The sequence below is a fragment of the Centroberyx gerrardi genome, chromosome 18 (assembly GCF_048128805.1).
Source record: "Centroberyx gerrardi isolate f3 chromosome 18, fCenGer3.hap1.cur.20231027, whole genome shotgun sequence".
NCBI classification, from domain to species: domain Eukaryota; kingdom Metazoa; phylum Chordata; class Actinopteri; order Beryciformes; family Berycidae; genus Centroberyx; species Centroberyx gerrardi.
Genome location: NC_136014.1, coordinates 23,281,079 through 23,298,410, shown reverse-complemented (window position 1 = coordinate 23,298,410; position 17,332 = coordinate 23,281,079).

Sequence of the window (17,332 nt, the reverse complement as noted above, 5' to 3'; positions counted from 1 at the left end):
CGCTGGTGTTTTTGTGGAGGGAATTTACCACAGGCTTATTAGTTGAAAGTCTCATGGCACATACAGTATACGCTCCAATATCAAATGCCGTTCTCGGGGAAGCTATTGTCTTAACCTGACAGCAGATGAAGAAGAGCACAATGAGAAGAGGAATGAGACGTCCAGGTTGCTGCAGACACACCCTGCTTCCCCGGGACGGGCCCCACTCTGGTCTCCGTAGCTCGGGGGCTGGTATGATGCCGAGATAGTGAGGAAGATCCAGAGAGAAGGGACTTGCTCAGATGTCACCATTATGGTCACCTAATGCCTAATAATGGCTAATATTTAGCTGAGGAGTTTTGTCCCAAAGTGAGATATCCATCATTTGAAAAAAGGGGGCACTCTCACAAAATGATTGGCAGCAGCAAGTTAAAACAAATTATGGTATTTGTTGAAGGACAGTATAGGTAACTTAAGTCCTTGATTGACAGTAGCACCTTTTTTTCTCCCATCTGAGAAGAGTTTTGTGGCCTGTCTGTACTGTAGGAGGGTTGATAGAAACCTGTCAGAATCATCATTTTCTGGGGCGTCCTGGTGGCTCAGTGTGGTCTAAGTGTGGCGTATACCATGTAAACCCGATGTCCTGGGTTAGAGTCCGGACCAGGACCTTCGTCGCATATCACCCCCCTCTACCTCTTAGTCTTTCCTGTTTCTCTACTTTGAACAATCTAATAAAAGGTGGAAATGCCAGAAAAAGAATAGTCATTTTTTCATTCTCATATTTGGCTAATTAACTGACTAGTGAGTGAACTAACAGTGAAATTGAACTAATCCAAATTTTAGCCTACCAGGAACCCACTGAAGGGGGGCTTGAAAGTAGAAAAGACAAATAAATATGCCAGGGATCTGGATGCAATTAATATAACCTTATAATTTGCTAATTTCAAGATCAGATGAGAGAAAACAAGTGCAATCAAAAACAAAAAACAAACAAACAAAACAACAACTAGTATTAGATAAGATAAGATAAGATAAGATAAGATTAGATAAGAAATTTGTCTTGGGCAACAAAAGTGCTGCTTCTCAGCCAAGTCCAAAAAATATATATTTATATAACTCATATAATTGCCTACATTGTGTATGTGCAGACAACACTGACATGAAATGACTGTAACGTTAATCTACTACAGACCACCTGACTGTGTTTGTTGGGTGTTTAGTTCATGACAGTGAAAAGGAAAGGGACAGAGGCAGAGAGTGGCAGCGGCAGCCAGGACCCAGGAGGAGGAGGGAAGCTGGACCGAAATGCGTTTCATCTGGGAAAAACTTGGACTGTAGTTGGACTGTAGTTGGACTGTAGTTGGACTGTAGTTGGTCTGTAGCTGGACTGTGGTTGGTCTGTAGTTGGACTGTGGTCTTCCTCTCGGTTCGCCGTATTGACAGAGTCTGTCACTGGCTCTATTGACATGCAAATTGGACAGAGAGGGAGGCGGCGGCAGTAGGAGAGACCGACGACAGAAGCGACTGTTTTTCTTCCACTTTTGTTGTTTCCCCAGCCGAACATTACATGGGACCTAACTCGGACTAAACACCTCCTTTCGTCTGGAGTCGACACTTGTGGCCGTTTCTCTTCGAGGTTTGTCAGTTTTTTAAAATTCTGTTTCTTTGGTTGGTTTTCTGGAATACAGCTGGGTCTACACGGTCGGTTTCTTTACTGCGTATTGGAGGCGACGAGGTCTGTGTAAAACGCAAAGCATGTGCACTAAATCTGGGTTTCTATTGAGTTGAAGTGACTCAGTCTGTTCTCCCTAATGGAAATAAATCACTATAATATTCCTATAGTATTACCATAGCGACTTATAGTGTGTCTATGATACTTAATAGCGAGTTAAATAGTGATTTTTGGCTATTTTGGCTATTTTTAATCACTAAAACTGTGTTTCTTTTCAGTTGAAATGCCTTTCTCTCTGACCTCCCTAATGAAAAATCACTGTAGTATTTCTCTAGTGTGTCTGTGCCACTCAGCTGTGAGGTTATTGTGATTTTATCATAGCCTACTTGTTGGTATTTATTTATTTTTTAACACTAAAACTGCCTATCTAGCTGAAGTGTCTCTCTCTTTGATCTCCTTAATGAAAAATCACTATAAAATTCCCTTAGTATTCCTATAATGTGTCTGTGGTACTCAATAGTGAATAAGTGATCTTATCATACTTTTTGATATGTTGGTATCTCTGATTTCCCTAATAGAAAATCACTACAGTGTTATAGTGTGCCTTTGGTGCTCAATAGTGTGTTTTATAATGATTTTATTGTACTTTTAGGTATTTTTTTGAACCCAAACTAAACCTGTGTTTCTATTTAGTTGAAGTGCCTCTCCCAAATAATACATCACTGTAATATTTCTAGAATATTCCTGTAGAAACTTATAGTATGTCTGTGGTGGTCAATAGTGAGTTCACTGTGACCTTAGCATGATAATATTCCTATAAGGACTTACAGCTGTGATATGAGCATAATAGTCTCCTAAAATGTATTATAGGATTACTATTTATGTTTTTAACGGCTGACCTCTTGACCTGCTCCCAGAAAAGTTTCTGTAACCACCTTAGTGAATGTGAGAGATGTTGGCACATAATCCTGAAAACCAGAAACATTAAAGGAACTCTAAGGAAAATGCAAATCGGAAATCCGGTGCAAATTGGCCTTATATCTGATGCAAATTAGGGTACAGATACTCAAAAATACTAAGGAAATGGAAATAAAGCAAGCCTAAGTGAAATCCTCTCAGCAGCATGCAGCTTACCCTAAGGCTTAACCTAAATATTTAAGACTACAAGGGTTCAAATCGAGGCTATTTAACTCTGTTAAGACTGGTGAGAAAGTGTGAGTTAATTAATAGCAATACAGGCAGGACAGTAATGTGTTATAATGATAATACATCACCACAATATAGCAACAGCCATGCAGAAGGAACTTGTTTGGGTATGAACTACTAGCCTTGGTAAAAAAATTGTTTATAAAACAGCAGGCAGATTCTTTGGGATTGAGAAAGTTAGACTGTAATCCAGTGGTTCCCAAACTGGGGTCCAGGGGCCCCCAGGGGTCCCCCAGCTAAATGAGGATTAGTTTAATTTCACTGTTACTTCATTCACTAGAATTTGAATATTTTGATCAGAGGTTTCACTTTCTCCAAAGTAATCTGTTACAGATCATTGATAACCTGGTTAAGATTGTACCATAGCATGCTATTTGATTAGTTACTTTATTACTTTAACTTCAAAAGATAGAATTGGCCAGAAGTGCAGTAAAGATAAATTAAAATGACAGTTTATTCCATTTTAGAAACTGCAATTTGAACAGTGCTGTTATTTAAATCCATGTGAAATATTTTTAGCATTAATCTCAGAATGAGGATACAATTTTTTGTCTTTTAAACATGTTTGACATGATGTGACAAGTGTGTTTTTTTTTTCCAGTAACTGACAGATTACCACCCATTTATCAAGGTGTCATTCATTGATTGAATTTTAATTGAAACTTGAAACATGTCAGATTTCAATGTTGATTCAGTTGATTCTGGGTTGATTCAGTGTCAGTTTGCTGTCTGGGAATAACCATTTTTCCTAATTCCTAATCTCACCACATGTAATCTGGACTCTGTGCTCTGTGTGAGGCTGATGAATGCATCCATGCGATTTCTGTACGAACGCCAAGCTCGCCCGTCTGTCCTTCTGCTGCGGTCCCTGGGGAGCTGATTAGCGGAGCACTATGCTGCCGAGGTCAGAGGTCACCAGGTGTATAATGGGCACATAATGAGCCTTAATGGGCTCCGGGGCAGCGGGGGCCCGTTTTAAAGGCTCCGGAAACTAGACACTGTAGGAAAACTGATTATTAGATTAGTCTGTCAGATGGTGAGATGGTTCCCATTATGAGCGTTAGCAGTCAGGTGCAAGTACAGATGCTGATAATGGCTAATTCCCAGGATGCTCTGTGAGTCAAAATCAATGCTGTTAAAGCTATTACGGTGCTATGTGCCACTTTAGCATGTATTAAATCTATGATATTAATGCTCCGACGAATTTTCAAGAGATGATATCACTTTGGAATCAGATTTGCACATTTAAATTTTAAAACCAGCCTCGGGAGGCGATATAATTGGACAAATCCATGGATTAGTGGGCTATTTGTCATAGTGTTGAAGCCTAGTGAGGCATTGGAGGTGCAAGTGAATGGCTTGGTGGCATAAGAAAAGGAGCTTTCTTTAGTCTTTTGCCTTGCGGGGGCTCTGAAACCCCTTTATTGGTAGCTTGAAACAATGAACTCTTGTGGTGGTGCGCGGCCCCTCGCTCTTTCACAGAGACTGCATCTGCTATCATTAAGTTTTCTCGAAGGATTAAAGAAGTGGGAAAAATATTGGTGTTTGGTTGTTTCTTTCAGGGGCAATGTGAAAAGAGACAAAGGGGGCTACAGTGTGTGTGTGTGTGTGTGTGTGTGTGTGTGGCGGGGGGGGAGGGGGGGGGCGGGGCAGGATGCTCTGCCCCTCAGCTGACACTCTCACTTGGTTAGTCCTCTCCAGCTGGAGACTGTGGCAAGACAAGCAGCTTCCCCTCCTCCTTGCTCTAATTTTAGTGCGTCTGTGTGTGTGTGTGTGTATGTGCTCTGTATACATTCCCAAGTGTGTGTATGTGCGTTTTAGGTGAATTCATTTGCATTATTGCTGTGTGTGGGAGACAAACACAGAAAGAGACTGCTAAGAATAACTGTCTACCTGCCCACCTGCGTCTCTGTCTGACCACAAATACCACTGGATGTGTGTCAGAAAAGTGAGAGGAAATGTGTGAGTTTGTACACTTTATTTAATAACCGCATGTGGTATTATGGTGAGTGCACTCTGAAAAGGTTGTATGCCTACGACTGGCTGAATGTGAGTGTGTGCTTAACACAGCCCACGGGTGGTGAAGCTCATTGTGAGACAGCACTAAAAGGGTAGGCCTCTCTTTGAGGAACACAAGGAGCCTTTTCTGCCCAGCGCTCCTGGACAATGAACCCGGACCGGGCAGATGATTATGATTACTAGTTTGGCGAAGGTCTTCAAACGCAGCAGCATTGAGGAGGGTCTCCTCCTTCGCTGTACAGCTGGATTCTCTTAAGTTTAAGTTCACATGGCAGCTGACAAGTCATCTGAAATACGTGAGCATCACAATGGTATTTAGTTTAAAAGGTCACACATCATGGTAAAAACTAAAAAATAATAAGTATTCACATAATAGACTGAGACTAACTTTTCACTGTGAAAAATGGCCATTTGAACAAGTGATTTACTGAGACTTAAAATATTAACTTGCGAAAAAATCTGCGAATGGGTTGAGATATTTTTGTCTTCAATGCACTTTGATGAGTTTCAAGTGCCGCAATCTTGAAATACCAAAGAAAGATCATTCCTCTCGTATCAAGATGATAGAGAAGAAGCATAACTCAGCAATTTTCAACCTAGTCAACCTATTTTCCCATGTTTTTTTCATCATACCGATCGATTCTGACCAAAATCTTATGAAGCAATTGATGAGATTTTGGTCAGAATGACTTAGTATGATGGAAAATGATGGGAAATTTAGGGTCCAGGTCAAAAATGGACAGAGTTATGCTTTGAAAATAACTTGTTAAGACTGGTATTTTTTTGCAGTGTAAGCAAAGAAGGTGTCACAACCCCAGTTAGGTTATTCATAGTATGTGGCTTTGTTCTGAAATTTCTGGATTCAGGTGGTATACCTACAATGTGAGACTCAAAAATACAACCTGCGAGAGTCGACTCAAGAAAGACAGAGGGTAGCAGAGAAGATAGGAAAGAGATGAAATAGAAAATAGAAAGATGTAAGACATACATACTCACATCATCTTTACCAAGTCCTCTCTGGCAGCTGTGGCTCGGCTCTGTCTGTTTTATGGCTGGTATAACATGTGATAAGACGTTCTCATCATGTACCTAAACACCATTTGTCCTCCAGACGTCAGACATCATCACCCTGACCATGAGACTCTGAACCACAATATACTGCAGGTGGTCCTGGGAACATTTTATACAAGGCTATTTTACAGCGTTTCTACTTTAGATAGTATACAATCAAGAGTGACACAAGAGACAGGACAGGGAAAGAGGATTACTTGTGACAGAAGTTGTGAGTGAGTTTCAAACCGGTACCTTATAGCCACCAGGAAGCCGGTGTTTTAGAGTATTAAAGGACTACTTTTTGGGAGTTTGGCCCGTTGGTGACCTTGCCTAGTATGTGACACAAGGATTGACACCAAAATCATCTCTGTGTCTCTGATAGAAAGCTCTGTCCAGTGTGCATGCTAACGCTTTAGCATACAGCATGTTAAGTAGGCGACTAGCGTTATCCTAAAAGTGAGAAAATGAGAACTTGTAGCAGCTCTAAATCTTGATGATTAGTTAATTTTAATGCCACATCTAAACCTGCCAGGCTTGTTCAGTGGATTGGTAAAATAGACAAGAAATTCAGTGGCAGAAGATCTCTTTTTTCGCGAGACTTTGAGCGCAACTTTTGTTTAGCAAAGTGAGCAATGTTTTTTGCGCTGTTGATTCATAACAGACTTAATTAATGATGAAGATTGAGATTTTGTTTTCAGAAGTTGTGAATCTACAGGTCAACAATACCAATTTTGCATTACTAAAAGGTCTATCTTCATACTTTTAAGATAACACTTACACTTAAGATTACTTAACACACTGTATGCTAACGTGTTAGCATGCGCACCGGACAGAGCTATGTACTGGAGGCACAGAGATGATTTTGGTGTCAATCCTCTGGTCCCATATTAGGTTAGGTGAGCAATGGGTCAAACTCCCAAAAAGTTGGTGTAGTCCTTTTACAGACATTGATAAGAGAGCCAGACCTACAGCCAGGCCTCTCTGATAGCACACAGGAGATTTACAATCCCAAGTAAACACGCATGCCACCTGTGAGAGGAATAAGTTGTAAAACATACTGTATCTCTTGAAAGCTCAGCCTCGACATGGAGGCTCTGCTGCCTGACTGATGATGCGGTTCACAAAGCATTGCTTCACTGATAAGCAGCAGCATGGTTAGGTTATCCTGAACTTTCAGGGGAAAATATGTTGCCATATCCTGGCAAGAGTTCACCAAAGTCCATTTTTCACTTATTATTCATTTTAGATTTTATATTTGGTTTGTTAAAAACAATTATTCTCCTACCAACTTTTTGGAATTATTATATATTTTTTAGTCTTGGTATGGCAGCATTATTAACAAACCGGGTAGGTTTACATGTTATTATAGTAATTTTGATATTATAGTAATTCTTATACTGTGTTATGTAATTTGCCTTAAGACCTGAGTGTTATATGATGTAGTATATTGACCTAAAGTGTGCCTAATTGATAACTGGGGTGTGTCCCAACCTGACTGGAAGTTGTGGTGATGGTGTGTCTATTTATGATGGTCTCTCCTTTTGTTAAATAACCTGACAAAGGTTTTATTAATCAAGTATCCTGTGCAAGTAGGACAGTGTGCAGGAATTTTTTTCTTCTTTTGTGGTTGGTTTGCTGAAATCTGTTTTCCTGTTTTCCTTGTTATACTGAAAGTTATACTGAAAGGCTGTTATGGTTACTTATATCCTTAGCATGACCTCTGTATTACCCTTTTTCACATCTGGTTCATCCATTACATGGACCACAGAAAATATTCATTACCTGCATTCACCCTCAGGATTAGCCAACAGCTTGTCAAACTTCTGCATCTTTGTCCAGAATACACAGATGCTTGATAGTGATTGTTGAAAACAGCTGATTATACTGTAGTAAATGCTTGTATGACATTGTTTCCAGTATATTTACAGCCAGGTTTGTCAACAGTTAAGTGGATCTTTTCTGCTTCAGTCTGCATCAGATATGCTGCTGCAGTGAGCTAGCTAGCTAGCGCTGAAACAGATCTTGGGATTAGTGAGTGGGTCAAAGTATTGTTTTAATCTGGTTTTGGCTCTCGCTCCCTGACGGAGCTGGTGAAGGGAAAGACAGATGGCTGAGTTTGAGTGAAATCCCGGGTTGGAGGGAGGGATGGGGGGGGCAATCCCCTCTGTCCTAACCGCTTGTGTCACACATCATCCAGTCGCATCACTGATCCCACACCAAGCGGACAGGGGAAGAGCCCTCCTGCAGGGAAGATGGCCACATTGTTAGGAGAAGTCGGGTCAAAGCTGCTGTTCGTACGTCTTGTCTGTGCTGCTGGTCCCTCTGGGGTCAGAATCAGTTTTGTTTTTGGTAATTTGATTAGAGAAAACAATACTGCAGGCCCAGCAGCAACAGACTCCAAACAGCATGGTACTCTATTGTAAGGCTGGATTTGCGCAAGAACAGAAAATCTGATTTTTAACTCTTTGTGGCCCCGGGCCCGTAGTTACAAAGCCTCTTAAAGTGTGTGTACTGATCTGAAACCACTGATCACTATTCAGTATTATCTTGAAAGATAAACTGACCCTAGATCAGCACTCCTACTCTAAGATGCTTGATAACTACCAGCCCAGATGATCTCTTCACTGCTGTGTTAATGAGGAAAAATAACTCTGAGGGACTGATACCAAAACCTGACGTTTACCTTTGATGCTTTAGATCGCTGAAACATTTTCTGCTATTAAACTCCATTGTAGCTGAGAATTATCTCAGCGTGACGTCACGTTGTTTAGGTTTGGCCAGTTACACAACACAACACCAACACCACCATGCAACAAAATTGACCCAGAAATGCAAAGTTAGTGTTTTAGGTTGGATTTTTCATTTAACATAGCTGGGGTCTTATGTAATGCATTGCCTGTATCTAAAGCTTCATATATAAGGTATGAGCTCTCCTCTAGAGTTGCGGGTGGACCAGAGGAAGTTACTTGTGTGTTAAAAGCCCCAGAGCAGCATGGTACTGTATAGTAAGACAGGCTCATACAAACAGAGGGAAAGGATGACCCACATAATAGGGAATGTACAGCAGGCAGCGTTGTAGCTCAGAGCACTCAAGTTAATTTTAGCGCATTCATGTCCTGCCTCGTTGCACAGAGGTAATGCTGTAGGTTTTGTTTTTAATGCCTCCATCCTGCATGTTAGTCTCAGGTGGAGGTGAGCATTGCTGTGGAAGTTGCTCTATGAAGCTGGATACGCAGGCTGTGTGACCTCTCGCAGTTTCAGTCGGCTTCACACACAGTCTGTGCTGCCAGGTGTCTGAACGCATTTAATGACCTCCTCGGGGGGAATTTTTTCATTTGTGTAAATAAGGACTATTTCAAAGCTACCTTTTGAAGTGTGCAAGTGTGCACAGGGCTTTATTTTTCACGATTAGGGGAAAACATATGACGCAATATAAGATGTGAAATTTCGTTTCCGGGAGGGGGAGAAGTTACAAGTCTTAACGTAAATCAAGGTGTATTATTCAGCTCCATGCATAGTATTTCTGAATGAATAGATACTTTAGCAACCCTAGGCGGGGGGTGCTTAAGTATCCTATCAGATCAGGAAACTAACTTTCTGTCCCCAAAAGTCACCAGCTACTTTCATACTTTCTATTTTACCAGCCAACTAGGTTTTTTTTTAAAACAGAATAGAACCTCCCTGGCTGGTTAACCTGCCAAAGTGGGTGGTAGAGTCAAACTTTGACAGCATTTGGCTGGTGGCAGATGTTAATTTCCCACACTCTCCTCTGTTCCACAACTAATCATTATTAGACTGGGTTAATAAGTGAAAACTTGTCGTCACGGGCCAGATTTTTTGGGTGTAACTCCCCCCCCACCGCCAAAAAAAGGCAACTGAGTCGACAGCATTCCATTCCTGACATCCATTTTCTACACTTTTTGGGGTATTTTTTGGGGTCAGTGAATGGGGCCACATCACTTCCCTCTTTTTCAGATCTGAAATTCTCACACCCACAAACACTTTAATGAAGTCTTTGCTGGCTGGATTCTTGAATGGGCCTCTGTGGTATATATTGACAGGGGGGGGGGCACTGGCGGCTAAATTCCTGGCATACTTTGGATATCAAGTGTTGTGTGGTGTCTTAAAAGATGTGCAGTTGTCTCCTCACTTATCAGTCATGGCGACGGGCTCGACAGCTACCGAGCGACACTGACCTCAGCACTACATTGTGAAAGTGTTGAACAGAACACTTTCTGTGTGTCATCGACTCAGCATCTGCTCAAGATATATTACGCATCACTTAAATAGTGTTTTGAAAGGAGTAATTCATGGCTATCTTAGTCTTATGGTAGTTCTGCTTAGCTGGCACATTCGCTATGGAAAATCCCCTCTGTTGAAACTTCATCTTACCAGAGAGTGAGAGTGTCTAATGGTGTGCTAGTATTAGGCCTGATCATACATAATGTGCAATAACGTTAATACAGAATTGGTATGCATAGGCACATGCAAGGGTTTATTGTTGCAGTATTGGTAATACCAGGATTTAGAGTGGGGTCATTTGGTGGGTTAAAATGGATAGATACCTCATCATCTCTGTTGAGGTACGGCTTTGCGTGCGTGTGATTATATACTGCAGGCTTAGGGACGCATCAAATATTAAAGTAGTTGTACTTGTAATAAAGTTTACCAATACACAGATTCTGATGTAGCTTAACTATCCCATGTGCTATGAAATTAAAGTGAACACCTACGTAGAAACCTGGTTTACATGTGTCGTAGTTTTAGTTATACAAACTTTTCTCAGAGGCAGAACTGCTTTTGAGGCAGAAATAATCTCATTGGTTGAGTTAAATGGGTGGAGCCAAATAGCCACAGTTTTTCTAGCCCCGTTAAAAAGGTAAAGGTACGAGAGAAGGTAGATTAAGAAGCCTACTAACTGAAAAATGCAATCTAGCCATATTAACTTTTGTCGGTTAGCTAATTAGCCTAGCTGACCTTCAGTTCAAACTAGCCATACTACCCTATATCTATCTAGGTAAGCTAGTTAGCTAGCTGCTGATCTTCCAACATCATGAATTAATGAAGAAAAGTCATTGCCATTCATATTTTTCACTCATATTTTGACCAGAGTTCCTTTTTTAATTCAAGTTTGTCAGTTAGCTGCGTTGCGCTTTGAGAAACTGCTATTCTTTGGCTCCGCCCAGTGAGGTTTAACTTAACCAATGAGATTATTTCTGCCTCCAGAGCAGCTCTGCCTCTGAGAACTGTTTGTATCCTAAAACTCCAATCTGCTTGGATGTGAGTGTAAAGTGTTTGGGGGTCACAGTAGTATGTCATCAGGGTCATCAAGTGAGCGCCTCCCATCACAGATGTTTTTCTGAATTAAGCCCATCACACCTGTAGGCTCCACAGCAAGATGAAACATGTCGGCTGTTAGAGAGATTGCTCTGACCCAAACGTGAGGGAGCATTAGCTGCATATTTCCCAGTGTCACTGAAGCCCTGGCACCATACCAACATCTGAACAAATGAATGAGCTTACATGCATACAGTATGCATTATGTAACATTATTATGGACATGATATGATTGCCGCTTCTTATGCTCTTAAACTAGGGTGAGTGGCTGTGCAGAAATGTGGCCTGGTTGTGAGAGGGAAGTGGGGTGGCGGGAGTGTGGGTGAGAGCAGGTACATCATTGCGGGTATCAATTGGGCATTTCCAATCACAGATATTAGGTTGAGTTTGGCTGATGACACCTCCAGTAGGCTCTACATCAGGACATTGCATCCGGGCCGCAGAATAAACTGGTTTTTATGCATGAAGAAACGAAATATTCTGGATATTACCATGGAAACCGAGTTTAGGCAGACAGACAAAACAACCAGTAAAATAGATAGGATGCATACTGACTTCTCTGTCTTTGCTAATATCCGTATAATCCTGGTATCTTATTCAGGTTCCCCATAAATGGGAATTGAGAATCTGGAATATGTTTAGTTTAGTTTAGTTTAGTTTTACAAATGAGCCAAAATTGAGAGTCTGGAATAGCAGTTTCATATTTTTAAGTAGTGATGTCACTTCTTATAGTGGGTCTGAAAGGCTATGATGTTCTTTTTCAAGATCCAATACAGAACGAAATGTAATAAAGAGCTGATGTGATTTGAAAAAAGCCGAAGGAATAAACAACAGCGAGTGTGTGGATGCATTCCAGTGAGGTCGGACCTGTCTGTCCAGGCTGCTGACCCCAGTCTGACCCGGGCCTCTTCCTCCAGGGGGGGGGGTGAAGGGAGACATAAGGACCTGGGTGTGGTCGAGCCATCCCATCCTACTATACTTGTGTGTAAACTCCCTGTGACACCTGGTTACCCCTCAAGGCTTTAGTGGACGTCCCGATGCCAGTCCAAGCTCAGCTCAGGCAACAGTAAAACTACACAGAGAAACCATACATTCCTACTGGGAGTGACTTATTCAGATTTTTCATGGAGGATGGTGGTGTGGTAAAATATTGGATGTCCTCAGTTCTCCATAAAGATCTATATTACATAGATCTTACTGGAGAAGTAATGGTACATGTCATGCTACATATTTGACTGTTTTTGCGGGTTTTGTTACAGTGGAACGACCCCTACAAAAACATTTTATCTGTACTTTTTAATAATAAACAATTCGTAAAATGACAGGAAAAAGATCTGAGTTGTAATGTTGGTTGTGTTTGTATTGACATGTACGAGTAAAATTACAGTTCTACATGTAAAAGTAGTACTGTTATCCTTTTCAAAACAGAGAATATCAGTATTTTTCAACAAATTATATGATCTATGAAAAAATAATGGATAATAACTGTAATTGTAATGCAGTTTTATAATTGGGGGGAGGAAAAAAGTAAGAAAATTGACATATCATCTGTTATTTTTTACAGTTATTTGTACAGTGTAACTCATATCAAGAGGTATCTCCCCCCTCCGCCACACACACACACACACACACACACACACACTCACACACTCTCAGATAGTGCCAGGTAGGAAATAACACAGATATGAACCCGTGCGCTTGCATGAGAAGCGAGCTGTTTTCCAGCGCCGGGCTCGTTAATAAGTCCGTCCCTGAGGCCTCCTCCTCTCTGAGCCATGTGAAAACAGCGAGGGCTTGGCATTTCTTGTTTTTGAACCGAGTCCTGAGTTCCCGAAGGTTCGCACAAAAGCCCCGTTGCCTAGCTGCGGGTCTGTGTCTCCGACTGAACAGGACTCTTCTGGAGATTCAACAGGAATGCAGCGGGGGAGAGAGAATCCCCCCCCACCCCCCCACCCCCTTCCTCCCCACTCCCCCTCCCCCTCCCGCTTAATCTTATTCAATTTTCAGCCGGCAGGAGGGAGTCATTCAAATGTTACCATAGTGCATTAGCACCCTTTTCAGCTCAAGTGAAATGACCTCAAGGACATAAAGCCTGCGCGGTTTCTAGCACATTCTTCTTCAATTTGTGTGGTCTCATTTTTTTTTATTTCTAGGACTGTTCAGCTTGTCTGTTGCAAACCGTCCAGTCAACTTCTCCTATGCTTTTGCGATGGCCTTCTGCAGATTGCATGAATACAACACTCTGCTTTTCTCTCCTCCACTTCGGGCCATCTTTATCTGTTGATTTCACCAAAGAAATGAGGGAGCGCTTGGCTTTTTCAGTCACACATTTGGGATACTTTTCCATGCAACAAACATAGTTTGTGTCAATAATTTGTTGATATTGACTTATGTTGTGGTGATCAGTAACACAAAAGTTAGAATAGATGTCAATGTTTTGATGGAAGTGAGTGTTATAGGTGTGATAAGTCCTTTATTTTGAAATGTAAACTAACACTTCTTGTGTTCAGTGAAAAGGATTTGGCTGAGAAATTGTATTGTATCATTGATATGAAGCACTTCATTGAACTACTGAAAATACAGTGTTGCCATGATTCATTTGTAGCTTATTTCAGCTTGAGTTAAAAGGTTAATGTCTTGAAAAAATCCATTTCTCTATCTGGAGTTAGTAATGTAGGCCTGCGGCACTGTGAATCTGTCCTGTTGATATCATCTGTATATTATTATCTCATCCTCTCATTCTCTCATCTGTATATTATCTCATTCTGTCTCTCCCCCTCTCTCTGGTCTCTGCTGTATTTCCAGAAATGAAACACACAGTCATTAGAGTCGCTGTCATCATAGATTAGCCTCGAGGGATCAGATCGGACATGCCTCTTCCTCTTCAGTCGAAAAAACTGTTTTCACTGTTTCTCACATCCTCCCTTTGTCTCAGGTTACCAGTTTGTACATTTGGCTTCGTAATGTCCCTATACAAGAGAATAACCACATTCACAACGTGCTAATCCTTTTCACGGGTCATACTGCTTATACAGTATTAGCATCACTTGCCATGCAAACTTCCTTAATTGTTAAAAGTGCAGAGGGGAGTTGACAGTGAAGAGGTTAAGTTACTGCCTTCAGTTTTGGTTGAGAGATTAGGTGATCCAGCCAGGTTCAGAGTGGATCAGATGGCCTCAGGATTAGAGGCACCTGCAGGGATCTCTTAATAATCTGAGCCTGGCATTATACACCAACATTAATCCAGTTAATTGGGGCCAACTATTGCATATGCGGGAGGCTGTGAGAACCTTGATTAAAGCTACACTGGGGGAGAGAGAGAGAGAGAGGGGGAGTTTGCTTTCCCCCCCGCTACTAGCCGTGATGAAAGGCCCCGTGGCCCCGTAAGCCTCCGCTGAGCAGAGAACAGAGCCTCCCCTCTAGTTGCTTTTTAACCACCAGCTGAAAATATCTTTGCAGCCCCTTGAGTGCCAGCAGTCGCCCATTTCTTTCCCCCTCCCAGGATCCGGAGAACCGCCCCGTTATGACGCCAAATTTATGCAGACAGCACCAGCCTGCTCCCTGTACAGCCATGAGGGGAATTATGTAGGTATGCGGAGTATATCCCCGATGAAACAGATGTTTTGAAGTCTTATCAGCAGACTTTTGATCTGTAGCTGCTGGATAGGCCCTGGCTGTTTTGGTGTATATTCGGCTCTTCAAAGAACCAGGACGCTCTGTATATGATGATAGGCGAGTCAGAAAGCTTAACCCCTAACTCAACAATTTTGAAGAGACTCACTTTGTTCTGCTGTGTACTGAAGGCCGTGTTTTGCCTGTGCGGAGCTTAGTGTGCAGGATTATCCTAGAGGTGGCTTAGACTTAACAGCCAATAAACACTTCATGGATCATAAAATGTAATTTTCTAGCAGTATACATAGTTTACCCCTATGTGCCAGTGTAATGGAGTATACTGACAGCACAAATAACATGTAATGGAGCCTCTTTAATCAGGTAGTAACTCGTGTCAAGACTTGCTTGGAGCGTCTGTTTTCACCCACAAATCATAAACTGCTCATCATATGCCTCTGAGTTGATACCGGTGATAAAAAAAAAATCGGATGAGAAAGAAGCCTACCTACTCAGACTGAAAATATTTATGATATTGCATAGTTGACACCCTCCTCCACCTGCCCGGTCACATTATCAGCTGTTACACTCTGTTTTTATAGATGTTTGAAACTTGAGGAGAGAGGGTTTCATTTTTTAGATTGTTTAAGGCATTTCTGCTTTTTTAGACAGTATACAGTAGAGTAGAGTGACATGAAATATAGCAGAGATGGGGGATGATTTACAAAGGTGGATTACATCATGAGTTGACAATCTGCACCTTAACCTGCCGAGCTACTTTGTCTCTTAACTGTCACCCAACACCTAACTTTATCTATGCAAGTGAACACAATTCCAACCTGATACTGTACTGCATTAAAGGAATACACCAAGTTTTTGGGAGATTTGCCCGCTGGTTAACTTCTCTGCTAAGTGATGAGAACATAGACACCAGAATAATATAATAATTCACTCTGGTGCTCTGTATGCTAACATTATACAGTATATCTTTTGTTTTCAATGGCCAAACACACACCAGTTTGGCCACTCCAGTTTAGTGTCAAATGCCTTGACGCATCTTTCCTGAACTTGGTCCGATTTTGGGAGCATCATCAGAGGACCAGCATGGTTGGTTTTCATAAGGTTTCTGGAGACTCAGTGCAAAAGGAAAAATGTTAAATAATGGCATTTTTCCAGATGGTGATTTTGATAAATTTCTAATTTGCAGCTCCTGGGTTTTTGGGGATTTTGTTAATTTGCACCCTTTGGCAGCTCGTCAAGTTGGCTAGTTTGTAAAGTTATATCAAGCTAGTCTAAAACTGATGGAAGAATGGAGAATTTGTCTGTAAAGTTAGCCTCAGCTGGCCATCAGGCACAACATTAGGATTCTCCTCACATCATTTTTTGGCACTAGTGATCGATATTGCACTGGCTTGATAAACAGCCTTGGTTTTGACACAGAAGCATCAAACAATACTACTGTTGCACTCTTTGGAAGTCTCTCTAGATGAGAGTGTCTTGAGCTAAATGCCAAGAATGTAAGTGAAATGGAGACCAGATCGTCCCATGGAAACCTCATATTTGCATAAAGCCTTTTCATGAAGAGAGCAAAAAAAAATAAAAAGCTGGTTGATTTTTCCCACTGAACGTTGTAACACATTTTCAGTGGTTTGGCTTGGGCCCCGGGTCATTTTGTGAAGTTTGGAGACAATGCCAGCAGTCATTTACGGTACAAAAAAAAGCAAAATGTGAGATTTGGGGTCCCTGCAGGAGACGGACAACATGTATAATTGGGAAGGAATGTGTTCCACTGAGCTTGTAGAAACACTGAGATATATACGACAGCTTGACGTGTGCTGTTGGATTTTAATGATGATGAGGAATCAGATGAGACTCTTGCGGTGTGGCAGCCTTTTCCTGTTACTCACTCTCCTGCCCTGCGGTTACACCTCGCCTCTGTCGTCAAACCGCAGAAGTGTGTCTGTTGTACCTGGTGGTTTATGACTGGGCCCACGAGGTATTTATGTTTCACCGTGTGCGAGCGGTACACTCCGTTGTGCGGCAGGCTGTCAATCTCTGACCAAACTTGACCTCTCCCCGGCTCTCATCGCAGATTATTTCTGTACAGTTCACATGATCCCAAGAGGACTGTACATGGATTTAGCGGGGCTGGACACTAGTGGTGTGGTGCTGATGCAATCGCTATTGAAATGTCAGTCCACACACTGCCCGTCCCCCTGCTGTTTTCCTGTTTGCCAGGCTACTATGAGCAGAGCACGTGCTGACTTGTTATCCTTCCATGTGTTTCCTGTTCTCTTCCCGGCAGCTGAGAGGATGAAGGGCAGGAATCCTGGCAGTTAACGGAGTTTGCAGCAGCAGAAGCAGCAGCAGCAGCAGCCCCTCTCGCTCCTGCCAGGCCCCTCCGTCCGCAGCACAGCTCACCATGAGTTAGTGGGCATCGGAGACCCCCCACCCCCC